The following is a 16,141-nucleotide window of genomic DNA, read 5'->3' on the forward strand; positions in this document are numbered from 1 at the left end:
ATCACAGCTATGCTGATGATACCCAGAATTACCTAGCCTTATCTCCAAATGACAAAGGCCCCATTGACTCCCTCTGCCAATGCATTGGTGAAATTAATAGTAGGATGTGCCAGAACTTTCTTCAGCTAAACAAGGAAAATACTGAAGTAATTGCATTTGGAAATGATGAAGTTCAAGGTGAATGCATACCTTGACTCTAGGGGTCAAACAACTAAAAATCAAGTCAGGAATCTTGGTGTGATTCTGGAGACAGACCTTAGTTTCAGTAGTCATGTCAAAGCAGTAACTAAATCAGCATACTATCATCTAAAAGACATTGCAAGAATTAGATGTTTTGTTTCCAGTCAATACTTGGAGAAACTTGAGAAGAGATCAGATGTGCTAAAACATTAGCCACTTTTAAATCTAGACTCAAAACTCATCTGTTTCGCTGTGCATTTATTGAACGAGCGCTGTGCAATGTCCAAACTGTTTGCGCTGTATTTTATGAATTGCATTATATTTTATTAAACACAAAATTAATGCAATGATTGTCTTAAATTCATATAAATTCATTTTCAAAGTTTTTAAATGCCTTGCTTTATTTTATTATGATTATTTTATTTTATGAAAATGCCTTTGAATTACCATTCCGTGTACGAAATATGCTATATAAATAAACTTGCCTTGCCTAATTGTTTTTCTAATGAGTTCCAACCATAAATATCTTCAAAAAGAGGGAACATGTATATTTTTCCAAGGAAGGAACATTCCCTTTGTGATTAGTGGAACAAGAAAACAATGAGCCCAGTTTAAATCTCTTTGATGAGGATGGATTCAAACTCACTGGGTAGAACATTGTCTGCTGAGGTGTATTTACATACTTTAGAAACAATAGTCATTGTCATATGGCTATATTAAGGGATAAAAAAAATATAAAAATACAATTCTGCCATCAATTGCTCACACTAATGTCACTTAAAACTCGTAAGACTTTATATGTGGAAAATAAGGTTTAGAGCTATCATTAATGCGATTTCAACAAAACTAAAGTGAATGAAGTCAGATTCTGTGTGTAAAGCTGGAAAATGAATGAATGAATGAATTAATTAATCCAGACATGGATTTTTGTCACTTTTGGAAACAGTGCTTACTTACCACATGTCAGGCCGTAGCCTACTTATGACGACATAGAACCAAAAAAAAAAGGAAGTTTAAACAATATACTCACACTTTCAAATATAGTGAACACTGGGCCTTTCTGTAAACATAGAGGGCAGTGACGTTGAGGACCGGACGTGATGAGGCAGGTCCTCTAGCCTGTATACGTGCGCGTTCTCGAGTGCGCTTGGAACAAGTAACGTTAAAGGACGACGAGGCTTCATCTAGGGCTTTGCTCCATACCGCCTTAGACTCTGGAAACAGCACCGATATTTATATTATTACGTATTTAAAAACATTTCATCATGAGAAGGAAACTGTTTGGGGTAATTCTCACCGTTTGTATCGGCTGGTTCCATGCCGAAGATCTGAAAGGTAAGGTGTCTCGTTTTTCTGTTGCTTATTAGCTCACGAACCGTATTTTGACACACACGACGGTTCGTCTTTATATTTAAACTGTTTTTACCGTCCAAATAAGTAAAATACATTGAGAATGAATGTTTGAAATTATTTGAAATGTTTGAAGGCTGTTTAAATCATCAGCACACTGTCGCGCGTGAGCCCACTGGGAAACAACTCACGTGCATGCATTAAGTTTTATTTTACTCATTAAAGCTCTTTAAGTCTTCTTAAATTTCAACACATAAGAAGTATTTATATGAAAAATAAGAGTTTATGTAGTATTACTCAGGGGGTTAGAAATGGATGTTATCTACATAATAGATTGTCACGTTGTTAAAGGCAAAGTAACAACGCATCATGTGGGTTTTTGAGTTGGAAATGTCAATCATGTACTGCTAAATATATATTTAAATATATTAAATATGCTTTCCACCCTCTTAGATAAATCAGTTGGTTTTCATGATTAAAATGTCAGAGTAATGAAACTGGTTTTGTTTATCACAGTCAGTTTAGTCCCCCAGCAGCAGATGGTGAATGGCAGGGTCGGTGAATCTGAAACTAACCAGTTTCATTCTCGAAGTTAGAAATAGTGCCTATGATGTGCTTTTTCTGCACGCAAGCATTGGTACTTCCTCAAAACTACATCCTGATGCTCATGCTGATCTTGAATTACGAAATATTACTTCATGCAATGGAAGAATGTCAGGCTGCATAGCCATACAGTGAAAACCGTTTAATTCAGATCAGAATTAAAATCAGATTTTCCCCATGAGTACTCAATCTTCAGCTCAGCTCAGTTGTGCTTTGCTCAGTAAATTGGGTTAGATTAGCAGTTTTTTTTTTGCAGGTGAATAGGTGCGAGTAGAATTTTTTTTTTTTTTTGGTTCTGTTTCTCCTACTTATCCAGATACAGGCAGGCCTGGTTCAAAACTTCTGAAATTAGTAAGTGTGCTCTAGCCTCCATGTAGCCAATATCTAATTTGACTAATTTTTTTTTTTTGCACTGTCCATTGTTATGGTTATTACTATGATTGCGGCGATAGTGACATCTGCATAAAAGTGCCACGTTTTTATGTGGATCTCACTCTTGAAACTTTGCATGTAAATGTTCACTGGTCCTCTTAGTATCATGAAAAACAAAACTTAATCAAATTAATCAAGTCTCTTATTTACATGTTACACTTTGTTATAATGACAGACTAAACAAGCAGAACATGCAGAACTAAACAAAACGGTGAAGTATTGAGCAGTGATTGCATCCTAACTTAAACGCTTGGCCATTTCCTTCACAAAATCAACAAGAAATGTTGGTGATTGGCTACATTGATTGATGCTACAAAAATTAGTTGAAAATAGAAAGTTGAGTATTGCAATCAAAATCATAAATGTATCAAAGCCAAAGGTTTTCATAAAGCAGTGGTTTTACCGGTAGACATGTTAGTAGTGTGAGAGGGTGCTAGCGTCTGTTAGAGGAGCTAAAAAAAGCTAGAAATGTTTCATTTTTATACAAAGCAAGTTAATTTGATTTTTTATGAAATTAATTTTGTATAATGGAAATTAGTTTGTGTATGCTTGCTCTATTCATCAGTGTTTGAACCATAGCAGCATTTAAAAAAAAAGAAAAGAAAAAAAGAAATGAATTGATACAAAAGTACAGAGACCCTAAATCAGCATGAAATTAAAGTTTTGTTAAATCATAAAAATAATTATTTGTGACATTGCTTCCAGTCCATATTTTGGTGAGTGATTCGGTTGAATCTAGGCAAACAATGCCTAAATTGAAACTTGGACATGTTACACAATGTTTTATCTAGCTTAATGTATAATGTACATTTAGGATTAGCAATCTTAAAAGCCTTGTGGTTAAACAGTTATAATTTGCAATGCAGTTTAATGTCTTTTATAGGAAACGGTATTCCACATTCATCAGCATTCAATCATCAGTTTGAGCCATGAAAATGTAATGTTAAAACAGTCGACCGTAAGTCATTATTTCTTCTGCCAGTTAATCTAAATGTCAGCTTGTTAGAAGGTGAACTTAGTGACTTGTTTACTAGAACAGGTCAAGTTAAATCTAAATGTGTCCGTACTTTGTACCAAGTGATACTTTTTGTGCTTTACTGTTCTCCTTTTTTGGAGTTATTTACGATTTAGGCTTGAAATATCGGGTAAAAATCTGCCTTAGGGTAACACTAAATCTAAACACTTATATATACAAATATATTCTTAAATTCCTTTTTATAGCTTGTTTATATGAGTAGTTTAGAATGTTGGTCCACTTTGAACATTGGAGGTGACCTTTCATGATATTGAAATGAATGAAGCCTGCTCTGCTTTCAAATGGCACGTTATTTCAGGCCTAAGGCATGTGTGGAGGTTCATTACTCTGAAATGTGGACTGTGGACCCTTTTTACCCCATCCCTGAATAATTTACTAAATCACTCCTCACTCTGCAGCAGGTTTAAGTCCCTTTCACACTGCGATTCTGGAAAATACATGGGTAATGTGTTCCGGCAATTGTTCCTGGGTCACTAGATTTTTGCCCCTTTCACACTGCCAGTTATTACCCGGAATATGTGCGTGGGTTCACACACAACACGTAAAGGTCCTGTAAAAACACGTGACATCAGGATGTGATGTATAATGTACGAGTCGAAGATGCTAGGCACGTTAACATTCCCTTAAACTGGCGAACGATCTCAGCTTTAGCACGGATAGTGAGGAACTAACTAATCCCTGCTTCATTAGTTTGCAAATTTTTTAGTGAACATTGATCTGCCTTCAAAACACCTGGTAAAAGAGTTGCTCGATAACGTGCATCATTACTATGACCCGGCATTTGTTCTGGCTTTTGTTCACACAGCGCTCGTTCCAGAACTTGGTAATGTTACTAGGTCCCCAACACGGGATCTGTCCCAGAATCAATCCTGGGTGGGGCTAAGTGATATATCTAACGATGTGATCATGCGCACCTAGGCAGTAAATCCGGTTCCGTGATTACCACTAAATCGGCATCACCTGCTTTTAAATGGAGAGGCATTTAGTAGAAAGAGCCGTAGATCACTGACAAGCTATGCAATATCACGTTTATCTTGGATAATGAACGGTATATTGCATAGCTTATCAGTGATCTACAACTCTATTAAATGCTGCTCCATTTGAAAGCAGGTGATGCCGATTTAGCGGTAATCATTACTGACTAGGTGCGCATGATCATATAGTTAGATATAGGGCTGGGACAACGCGTAGAGGTCATCGATGACGTTGACGCAAAAAATACGTCGATGCAAAATATGCGCATCGATTCGTCGACCTGTTTTTATTTCTCTAAAAAATGTTTGCAAAATGTTTACCTTATTTGCGCTGAATATACGCGATGGCCGGATCAACATTCTGTCCAGCGTTATATAACCAATCCAGGGGTTTTTCTGCATTGATCTTTTTTTTGGAGGGTGTCAAAGCCTTATTTGATCGGTGAGTGATGTAGAATGACAGGGCGCGTACGAGAGAGAGCCCCGGCTGTGCGTGCACTCACAGTCTTCAAACAACACGAGCGCTTCTTGCTCTCTCTCTCCCTTGTGCATATTAATCAAAATCATTAAACTCGATAGAAAAAGGGCGAAACACCGAAGTTTCTCGCGCGCACTCTTCAAACTACACGAGCGCTGTCTTGCGCTCTCTCTCTCTCTCTCCCTCGTACATATTAACCAAAATCATTAGACACGATAGATTGGTTACTTTATTCTTTCAATTGCTCTAAACAAGTATTTTGTGTGACCTTTTTTATTGAATGCTAGACATCAAATTGTTGTTTTCATCTGAAAGAACTTTTTTTCAGTAAGCTAGGCCTTATGTGTTAAGCAAGCTTGTTTCAATAAGCTATGTGTTTTCAAGGCTTCAAGGTTTTATTGAATGTTATCTCTATACAAGTGCAAAGTAATGCATTCTTAGTCAGTCTTTTATTTTGTAATTTTAAGGGCAATAAACATATTGCAATGTTAAGGAATTCATGTTTTTTTTCATTCAGATATATAAATCAACATGTATAAATTGTTAGTAATCAATTAATGGGGAGATAATGGAAATCGAATCGATCTGAAAAAATTAATCGTTAGATTAATCGATGCATCGAAAAAATAATTGTAGATTAATCGTTTAAAAAATAATCGTTTATCCCAGCCCTAGTTCGATATATCGCCCAGCCCTAATCCCGGGACGTGTTTGCTTTCACACAAGGTGATCCGGCAATTTTCCAGGTCCAACGTGCAGTGTGAAAGGGGCTTAAAAGGGAACCGTACCTTACTCTTGTTTCAAAACCAAACACAATGAAAGCATGTGCTACAACACAGGAAGCAACAACAGGTCTGGGGCTGATCTCAAAGCTTTCTTGCCATTGATGTGAAGGGTTATTTAAGCTGCTACGCACGTACTTCTATGTTGTTCAGATTGTGTTTATTGTTCTAAGGTGATCAGAAGAATTTAGATGAAGTTCTCCATGGGGGATTAGCACATTACAACCTTGTTTTTCTCTGGAGTACATGCTTAAAGTCTGCATGAATGGCTTCAAAATGGTTCAAGAGTTTCATTTTAGGTTAATTTGTGTCATTTGCTCTGTTCATGTCAGTTGTTTATTCATAATCATATGACAAGTTTTAAAGTTCTAATTTGCTGAAAAAAATCTGTACTTTTCTTCTGTGGAAATTAAAAAAGATATTTTGAAATGGTTTTTTTTTTTATATAATTTTTATCCGTATATTAAAATTCAGAGGGAAGTAATACATTAAGATTTGTCAAAATATCTTTGTTCTGCTGAAGAAGAAAAAAAAAATCATACAGATTTGAAATGACATGACACATGACTATTTTTTTTTCTATTCATTTAATCCTCAACAGTCATCACCATCCCTTTATTTAAAATGATTATAATAAAAATATAATTTTTCATTGCACTTTGATTTTCTAAGCTTTGGTTTACTTTTAATGCATGCTTCAAATCATTGTCTTATTGGTTTTAATGCTTTCTTCTAATTAATGTACTTCAGTTGGGTTTTGGTATCTTGAAGTGTTGAAGTCTTGCGTCAATGTTGCTCAAAATAGCTCTTGTTTCTTGTGTATGCTGCCTTTTTCATTCTAACGTTTCTCTCTTTTCTCCTCTACTGTTTCTTTTCTTTTTTGTCTGCCTGTCTTCTAATCATTATTCATATCATTTCAATGTGCTGTCCACCCTAAACCCAAATCCCCCATCAAATGTTCAGCTGGCTTCATAAAATCATCCTAGTTTCAGATGAAACTCACAGAAGACAGTGCCGAGCTGGATTGTGGGGTCATAGGGAACCTCATCCCTGAAGTTCAGTGGTGAAATGAAACGGGCACTCAAGGATTGCGTACACATCAATGCCACCTATATCAACCACGCCACCAGCATTCTCATCTTCAACAAACTAACACTCAACGACACGGGTGTTTACGAGTGCCGTGTGTCAAACGACCCTGACCACAATGACCTCAGAACCCCACCCAAAGTCAAGTGGATTCACTCACAAGCAAAAGTTATAGTGTTTGAACGTGAGTTATGTTGTGGAAACCCAGCGTCTCCACTATTGTAGAGGAAGAAGTACTGTAGATTCAGATTCACCCTTGCCTTGCCCTCCGCCTTCCTTTTTCATTTTTTTTTTTTTTTCATTCAACCAGAGACCAGGTCACATGACCGCTTTAGCACCATCAGTTCTTTCTTATTGTCTGATGCCTTCTGATCATATCACTGCCTAGAAATGCATTGATCGGTTAATGTTACTGTCGGTAAGAAGGGGTTATATGCACTAATTGGCGTGCATTTCTGAAAAAGGCTTGCTTTCAGTAAACATCTAAAAAGCTCTTTAGAGGTGTGGCTTAACCCTTCTGAAGGTCTTAGTACTTATTTTCCACATCACATTGGTTTTTATAAACTAAGTCTCCAGACCAGTTGCTGGTTGGTTGAATTTTGTTCCCTTTTCCCATTTGTTTTCATTATAAACTGCTCACTCAATGCTTCCCAGTAGCTTACAGCCCAAGTGTACTTTTACTTCTCCTTTTATAGAGCACAATGTGCCTTTTGGTGCACATTATGGTGAACATCGGGACAGCAATGTTCCTATCTGTTTTGTTGTCCAAAAATGTCATTTACAGTGCAACACCAAATATTATTAACTATTATTATTTTTTCTTTCTGATAAAGAGTCAGTGTTATGAAAGCTGATGTTTGTGTAACTTTTGCTACTTTTGTACTTCAACAGATCCAGCCATCACGACCAGTCCAGATGTGGCGGACGCGAACCTGACCTCTGTAACTCTCAACTGCAGTCTTAACGATCCTTCTCCCGTCAAAGGCCACTATTGGACCTTTAATGGCAAGGTTATTGACCAGTCCGAATCAAAAAGTGATGAACGTTTCATTGAACATGAGTATGTTCTTCAACCTTTTGTAAATTATTATATGACAAAAGAACGGCAAAATGTAGGGCTCTAATTTTCAGTATTAATACTTTTTCCAGTTTTAGTGTTTACCCATCCATCCATCCATCCATGTCAATCATGTATAGTGCAGCATCTGTTTGTGCAGTGTGGTTGTTAACAGCAGTGGTGTGATTTAAGAGTCTCCAGCTCTCCACATTCACTTACATAGGGCTCTGTGATTTCTGTGATGCGGAAAACATGAACGTGGAATGTCACAGAATTTTTCGAATTTTAAATGAATAAAAAGTAGGTCATTACACTTAAATCGTGATATAGACGAGTATCTGTAAATATGAAACTGCAAAATTAGATATTAAATTTGATTTTAAAATATTTAAATGTGAATCCTGCATGTTCTGCATGTCTCTGTTAATGAATGGTTTTATTACACGCATAACGAAGCATGTGTGAAGCTTGCAGTATTGTCAGCGTCTGTGGTCTCTCCATAAATAAGGACGTAAACACATGTACAACATTTCCAGAACTGCTCTGAGAGTCACGTCATGAGCATTTGACCGTTTGCTTGGAGTTAAACTAGCATAATTTTACCAGCACAGGACTGTAAATGTATTCCTGGTAACCCATCAACAAAAAAAGTCCAGTATTGATTTGATTTTTTTTTTTTTTTTTTTAAATGTACATAGCCTACTACTAAAATTAAATGAACATTATTTTTTTATTGATTAATCACAACATTTCTTCTTCAGGTTTTAATTTAAATAGTAAATCCCATTTGGTTGCCAAAAATAGTTCGCTTAATGTTCCATAATTAACAGATGCCTTCAATTGATAACCAGAAAAAAATAAATACACAACACCATTTCTCATGGGGAAAAAAATCATAAGGCTACTTTAAGAAAAAAAAAGGATTTAAGTTGTTTTATGCATTCAAATAATTAGACATGCTTAGAATTTGGTACAAAAAATATAAAAAAGTGTATAGGGCCCTAAACGATAAATAAGTAAGTGAAACGATTTTCATTAAAAATGCTTTTTGATTAATATAATTAAAATTTGACCATTTAAAAAAAAAAAAAAAAAAAAAAAACTGGATCCAGAAAAATTAACACGTAAAAAAAAAAAAAAAATATATATATATATATATATATATATATATATATATATATATATATATATATATATATATATATATATATATATATATATATATATATATAAAACCGAATTTAGGAAATAATAAAACAGAGTCCATAGGGCCCTAACTTACTCTAATTCCCATTAGAACTGTTGGGTTGGATAAATATCCATGGGGATGTGTGAGCAGTGAACTGGAAAAGCTATTTCATATCTCCCCTCCACCTTTATTGCTATGACACCATTATTACTTTTTTTTTTTTTTTTGTTAGTCTCATTGCTTGTTTTTCTTTCCTTGGCAGAATTAAAAAGGTTGATTACCACTCTGCTGGACTATATGCATGTGTCTTCCTAACAGAACCTCAGAAAAATGCAACCATTAAAGTTAAAGGTAAGAAAGCTTGACTAATGCATTATTGCATCTGTATCCATCCCGCATTACATTTATATTGAGTATTTTTTTGCTTATAACCCATATCTATACTCTTTCTTGTTAGCTGCCCCACATGTAGTGGCCTACAAACACTCTGAAAATGCTAATGAGAAAGACAAGGCTGTCCTGACATGTGTGAGCCACGGATACCCCGATACTACTGACTGGAGTTGGTACAAGTTCAAAGCTAATGATGATCAAAAGTATCCGGTAAATAAAGGCTTCACTAAACTGTTGTGCTTGTTGTTATAACATGAGACTGGTACCTGTCCGTGCAATTTTGAAGATTGGATAAAGTTGCAAAGGTGTGTTAATTGACACTTTGGCACTTAATAGAATTATTACAAAAATATGGTCAACATGTTACTACTACTACTAATTATTAATATAGTACTAGTAGTTGTATTAATAGAATTGCTACCATATTCAAGTTCCCTTTCAGTCGGTCACTTTCGATGCCACGTCAGTGACTGACGCAAAATGGATATCGCTTCAATAGACTAATCTACTTTGAGTGTAAATTAAACGAGCAAGTGCACATTGTCATGCAATTATTGGCTGCCTATCGTTCTGCTTACCTCAATTGTGTCTACGGTGAACTGTGAGTTCAGCACGCTTTAGGAATCTTCCCGTGTTGGCGAGACTGCATTTCAGGGGCGGTCTTTCCAGAGTCGAGTGGGTTGCACACTTCAGGCTGCACTACCCCCTGTCGTGTTGCAAGCGGCCATCTCCCCTGTGCGCCTCAGCACTAAAAGAGCATTGCCTAAGAGCAAAGGCCTGAAGTTGGATCCCGAAATGGCAGCTATGCTTTCCCGGGCCGCCGAGAGGGCGATGCAATTGTTGTCCTAAGTCTGCCGCCTCCTGGCATGCAGACCTGGTGCTTCCTTCCCGGGCCTGTAGGCACTCGTCTGGTCTGACCGGCAGTGCCTCTTCGGCAACGTGGTCGAGAGCTTTGCCCAGCAGTTCTCGGCTGCCCACAAGCAGACTGAGGCGATACCTGCCTCCTAACGCCCGCCTGCCACAGTGGTCGTCGCCAAGGGCGGCCCCCTGCGTCTGCCCCCACTCCCTCGCTGCATTCGCAGCAGCCTCCAGCAAAGCAGTGCCGTGGAGCCGGGTGTGGGTGGTAAACGAAAGAGCAAGCGGCCCTCAGACAGGTGACCCAGAGATTGAGGGATCTGCTCTTCAGGAGGTGGTGAATGCAACACTCCCTCCCCCGGAAGAGGGCCGGGTGGAGAATCTTTACACAACTTTACACAAATACTCGACAAAAGAGCAGTTTCCCTTATCTCTGGTCCCAGGAGGGCACGGAGAGTCGCGGACGGCCAAGCTCCGGACCTCACTCATCCTCCTCCTCCTTCGCTACTACTTCCATACTACGTGCATCTCAGAGTGGCTCCGTTCACAGTAAATGCTGCTCCACACAAAAGTTTGTCAGTTTCATGAGTGGAGTGTGACCATTGGTGGCATTTGATAGAATACATTTTCAATGAAATATACACATATTTTCAATAAAAGCATTATTACATATTTTATTTGAACCAATTCTAATTGCCTCATTGGTATTATATGTTTTGGTATTATATACATAAGTCATTTTAAAGTCTTTTGTTCACATTGGTCTATATTTATTACCACAGAAATTCTTAGATTATTACAGATTATTAGTGACACCCCTAATTATAATAGCTTGACAATTTTGCATCCTCAACACACAGGTGTACACTACCAACAACACTGGTGTAAACAAGTATGAGATAAAGAGCTCCGCCAACAAGACGATGCTGTATGTGAACGATCTGGACATCAACGAGGACATGGGCATGTACCAGTGCCAAGGCAAAAATGAAGTGGGATCAACCAGCGATAAGATTCAGCTGCGTGTGCGTAGCCAGCTGGCTGCCCTTTGGCCATTCCTCGGCATTGTCGCTGAGGTCATTATCCTCATCACCATCATCTTCATCTATGAGAAGAGGAGAAAGCCAGACGAGATCAATGATGGTATGTGATGCTAGTTGTTTCCATCGTAATATTTCATTTTCCATGTTTATGAATGTATAAATGATCAGTGGATGTAATTTTACATTTTTGTTTATAAATTCGTAATAATTCAAGATCCTATTTCAGTTTGATTTTGTATATTTATTTTATTTGGCTGAAGTGTGTGGCTCGGCCTTAGCGGAGTCTGTATTTATTATTTGCTTTGTTTATTTCTCTGTTCACTGCTGCTTTTTACGTTGTGGTAAGTGATCAAAACTGCATGTCAGACTGAAGTGGGTTTGCTTAAATGAGTGGTTTTGGGAGTCTGAATGCTCTCCCTGAAAGGCTGAAAAGTACAACTCTTTCACTGGCAGTTTGTTTTAAGAAGAAGAATCGAACCAGATTTGTAAGACTGGTTCAAGAAAAGCAACTTAATTGGTTTTTCCGTAGCCAGTGAAAGCGTTTAGCTGACTCTGACATATTGCAGTTCAGAATGGCTTTTAAATGACAGTATTATGCATAATAACTAAAATGACATTTCATACGGATCGTGTTATACTGCCTTGCATGCTCTCTTTAACATTATCTTCTCATTGCATGATGTTCTTTAGGTCTAGATTATAGCAGATGGCTTAGCAGGGGTTTAGTATCGGTTCAGGCACCGGTACCATTTTAAAAAGTATCGATTTGGCACCTGTATAGTAAAATAATACCCAAAACCCAACCCTACCCTTATGGCTCAAAGGGTGGCAAAATTTATAATCCCAACTTTATTTTTTGTATCATCTTGAATGTGTTTGGACATGCTCTCTGCACAAAAGCTGAAAGTGTCATTCAAGCTCTGATTTAACTTTGTTTTTGAAAAGTATATGTTTGTTGGGTGTCGACTCGCATCTTTAGTTTTTTCCTGATTGTGTCTGTCTGAAGCACAACCTTGCCAGTAGCCAGATTATTTTATAATATTTGAATACTCAAAAATATAAATATTTTTTTCTAAAATGTATGTATTATGAAACTTATTTACTTTTAAATAATTGTATAATAAATTATTTATAGTATTAGTGTATAGTGTATAGTAAAAATGTATAGTGATTTCATAAATTTTCATGAATCATTTATAAATCTTCAAAATTACAAATTTATTTTACATGTAAATCTGTATTTAATAATAGACCATTTCTTTTACACAGACATTTAATAACATAATTTGGTAATTACACATTTATTTTGTATTAATGTTGTAGGAATTTTCCAAATGCGTTTGTCCATTTTATTTTTCACCAGTTCATAAAGGTTGTGTTAGGTGTTATTTTTATTTCCAAACAGCCATCGTCATATCCATAGACTTCTCTACATATGTGCCAGAGTCAGGACAATGGTTTCAGTGGTTTCTTTTAAAGCTGCGGTCGGTAACTTTTGACGCTCTAGCGGTTAATAAACAGAACTGCTTGCGTCTTGCGGAAGAACATCGTAGCCGGAACTACTTCTCTCTGTTTATGTCTATGAAGAATCACAAAGGTACTGGGTTACTCCGCCGCAGTATCCCCGAAGCAATATAAAATAGTCCGAATATAAACACTTATTATAGGTGCACCCTAGTTATTCAGGACAAGCCAAAAACACGGTTTGGAAAATGGATTCATGGTGTACTCGCTTATTATATAAATTTTTCTACATTTTGAACACAAACAAAGTTACGGACCGCAGCTCTGATTGGTTATTTTTTACCGGGAGCGATGGAGTTTCTGCAAATGGCAATAGGACGACTGGGAGGAGCCAGAGGAGCTTGATTTTTTTCACAGATTATCTGTCTCATATTCTACTGTCAGGACATAATGACAGGTTTAATAAATATGTAAAAAAAAAAACATTTTTTTACAAAAGTTCCCTACAGCACCTTTAAATGGGAAGGTTTCTGGGTGATATTCTGACTTCAGAAGTCCAGTGCAGAAGTTTACAAATGTGATCCAGTGCTGTTTGAGAGCCTTCACCATCATCAATACAGAAAAGGAACAATGTTTTTCTCTCTATTACATCTGTAGATGAGGTCGTGCTACAAACGAATGATTCGATTGCAAACGTTTGTTCTTGGGTTGAAAACCACTAAACGTATCCTTTCAATCCAACATCAGACCGCAAGGTTAATGTAAATGCATTGAATCATTCTGCACGAATCATTATTAGTAGTGCTGTGAAAAGATTGAGAGCAGTTCTGATGTGTACAGATTTAACTGTAGAAATAACTGAAGTCCCCAAATTGCATTACTCTTTAAGTGCTCTGTTTTTAAACTTAGGGTTCTCGTTGTCTTTAGGCGGTCAAACTAGACTTTAGACAAGTAGTCTTGTAAATATAAAATGAGTGTGTAACTGTTTTTTTCTTCTTTGTGTGTTTCCTGCTTCCTGTAGATGATGACTCAGGATCTGCACCGCTGTAAGTGTTTTGTAATCTTTGTTCTGAGATATTGTAGAAGTGCAGAAGTTATTTGTGCAGGAACATCAAGGCCATGTTTAATCTAGACCGTAGCACTAGATGTGCTGCTAGCTCAGGAAATTCATCTGCACATCAAAGATGGAGCTGACGTGCCGCTGTGTTTTTCAGGAAGAGCAACGCCGCTACCAACCACAAAGACAAAAATGTCCGGCAAAGGAACTCCAACTGAGGAAGGAGAAAAGGTGAAATATTATTCTGTAAATATAATTTGTAAGTTTAATATAATATAAAAATATAATATACAGAGCTCAGTGTTCTATATTATCTTTCATACACTTAATATGTATTATAAATCATAATAAATAAGTTAATATTTAATATTAATGACTAACTATTTTTCAATGTGTCTTTTATATTGTAGACTTTCATAAATGAATTGTATTATAAACTAATTTATTTAATTCTATAAAATTTTTATGCATTTAAACTAATGAAATTATAATTTTAATATTTTTTAATATCTTATAATTCTATACAGTTTATAATTTAAAGGCTTTTATTGTAGCTTATTTTTTTTATTTCTTATTTTTAAAGCAGTTTAGAATTATATAATACATCTGCTTTTGTTATAATTTAATAAATGTAATATTAGCATTTTAATTTTTTTCTGAATCACATCCAGCTGACTTTTCATTCCTTTCAGGTGGCTTGATGACTACTGTTGAAGATAATGTGGAGCATTGAGTTACTGAGAAGCACATTATAGTGCGCACTGCGAGTTCTTCACCTTCTGCTTAAGTGTAAATGTCTTTTACTTTTCATATCCATATTGTGCTACCAACAGTTTATTTTACATTTGGGGGGAGGGGGGAAATGCATGATTGCACTATTGCTGTAGAAGTGTGTTTATTGAATGTGTTGATGTGGGAATGAACTTTTATTTTTTTGTCTTTTTGGTTTCTCTCACTGTTGAGTGTGGGCACCACAGCTTTTCGAAATGTCTACCTATTATAATTGAATCACTGTTCAGCCGCATGAGAATGTAATCATGTTCAGTATACACAAAAACACTGAATCAAGTTTTTATCACTCTTGACTATTGACAGTCGTTTTCCTTTCTGTAAGCCATAATGTTTAACCACTTTATTGTACATGCTGTTTTTAATTTTTTAAATTTAAATTAACTTTTTGTGTAGTACTCATTTTGTCGCTGCACATTTTAAAGTGCACTATTCCACATGGACGGACGAATGGCACTTTTAATAATCAGTTTAATAATCTCAAACAACTAATTTTAAAGTTGCTAATGTAGTTTCTAATGATGACTTTGAGTATTCCTCCTGCCTAACCTGTAAGGACCAAGTGCTAGTACAGTGTTTCATTTGCTGTTCGCAGAATCCGTTATAATTGTTTCCCAAATTCTAACATGAAGGACGATGACATGGTTATAAATATTTAGGTAATGTCAGTGATGGTGGGGTTTTCGTGAAGGCTTTTGGTTAAATGGGCCTGTCCTATCGACAGACATGCTTGCATCCAGATACTATACAATGTATTCCAATGCATATCGTTTCAAAGTTAAAAGATGCATAACATTTAAGACCTTGTTTTTGGCTTAAGAGGAAATCTCATACACGATCAACTGTAATGATTTGCACACTCTGAATAAAGTTATTTTATTTTAACTTTGTCTTTGTGTGTGTGTGTTCAACCAAAGAAAACCTTTAGCAAGATAACGATGTCTATATTGGCCTGTTCTTTGAAACACCGTAAGGGGGCGACATTTACTAACTCGGTTCATCTGAAGGGAGCGGCTCTACGTGACAAACATCACAGCGTTATTACACACATTGCTCCAGAATGAGCTTTCAAAATAGTCACCCATAGTGTCTCCACTACCCATAATTGCCCACGTAAATATTGGCTAACAGTTGCGCTAAACGATTGGAGGCCTGTGACATTTTAGGGAAGATTCTCACATCAAGAGAAATGTGTTTTGGTAGTCCAGATTAGTAAAGCTACAAAATAAAATAATTAAAATCCTTAAGATTTGAAAAAAAACGTCTATGAAGAATGTTTTATAAAAGTTATATTAAGTCCTTATATAATAAAGCAGTCTCTTTAAATTTTCAAAAAAATAAAATAAACAACATGGTTAATTCACTAGTGG

General features: G+C 36.3%; 1 pseudogene; it reads left to right on the forward strand.

Annotated features, from left to right (window-relative positions):
• The first annotated feature begins 1,305 nt into the window (after positions 1–1,305).
• Positions 1,306–15,654, forward strand: LOC113064923 (basigin-like; annotated as a pseudogene).
• Positions 15,655–16,141: the final 487 nt, after the last annotated feature.

Source organism: Carassius auratus, chromosome 47 (genome assembly GCF_003368295.1).
Source record: "Carassius auratus strain Wakin chromosome 47, ASM336829v1, whole genome shotgun sequence".
Lineage (NCBI taxonomy): Eukaryota > Metazoa > Chordata > Actinopteri > Cypriniformes > Cyprinidae > Carassius > Carassius auratus.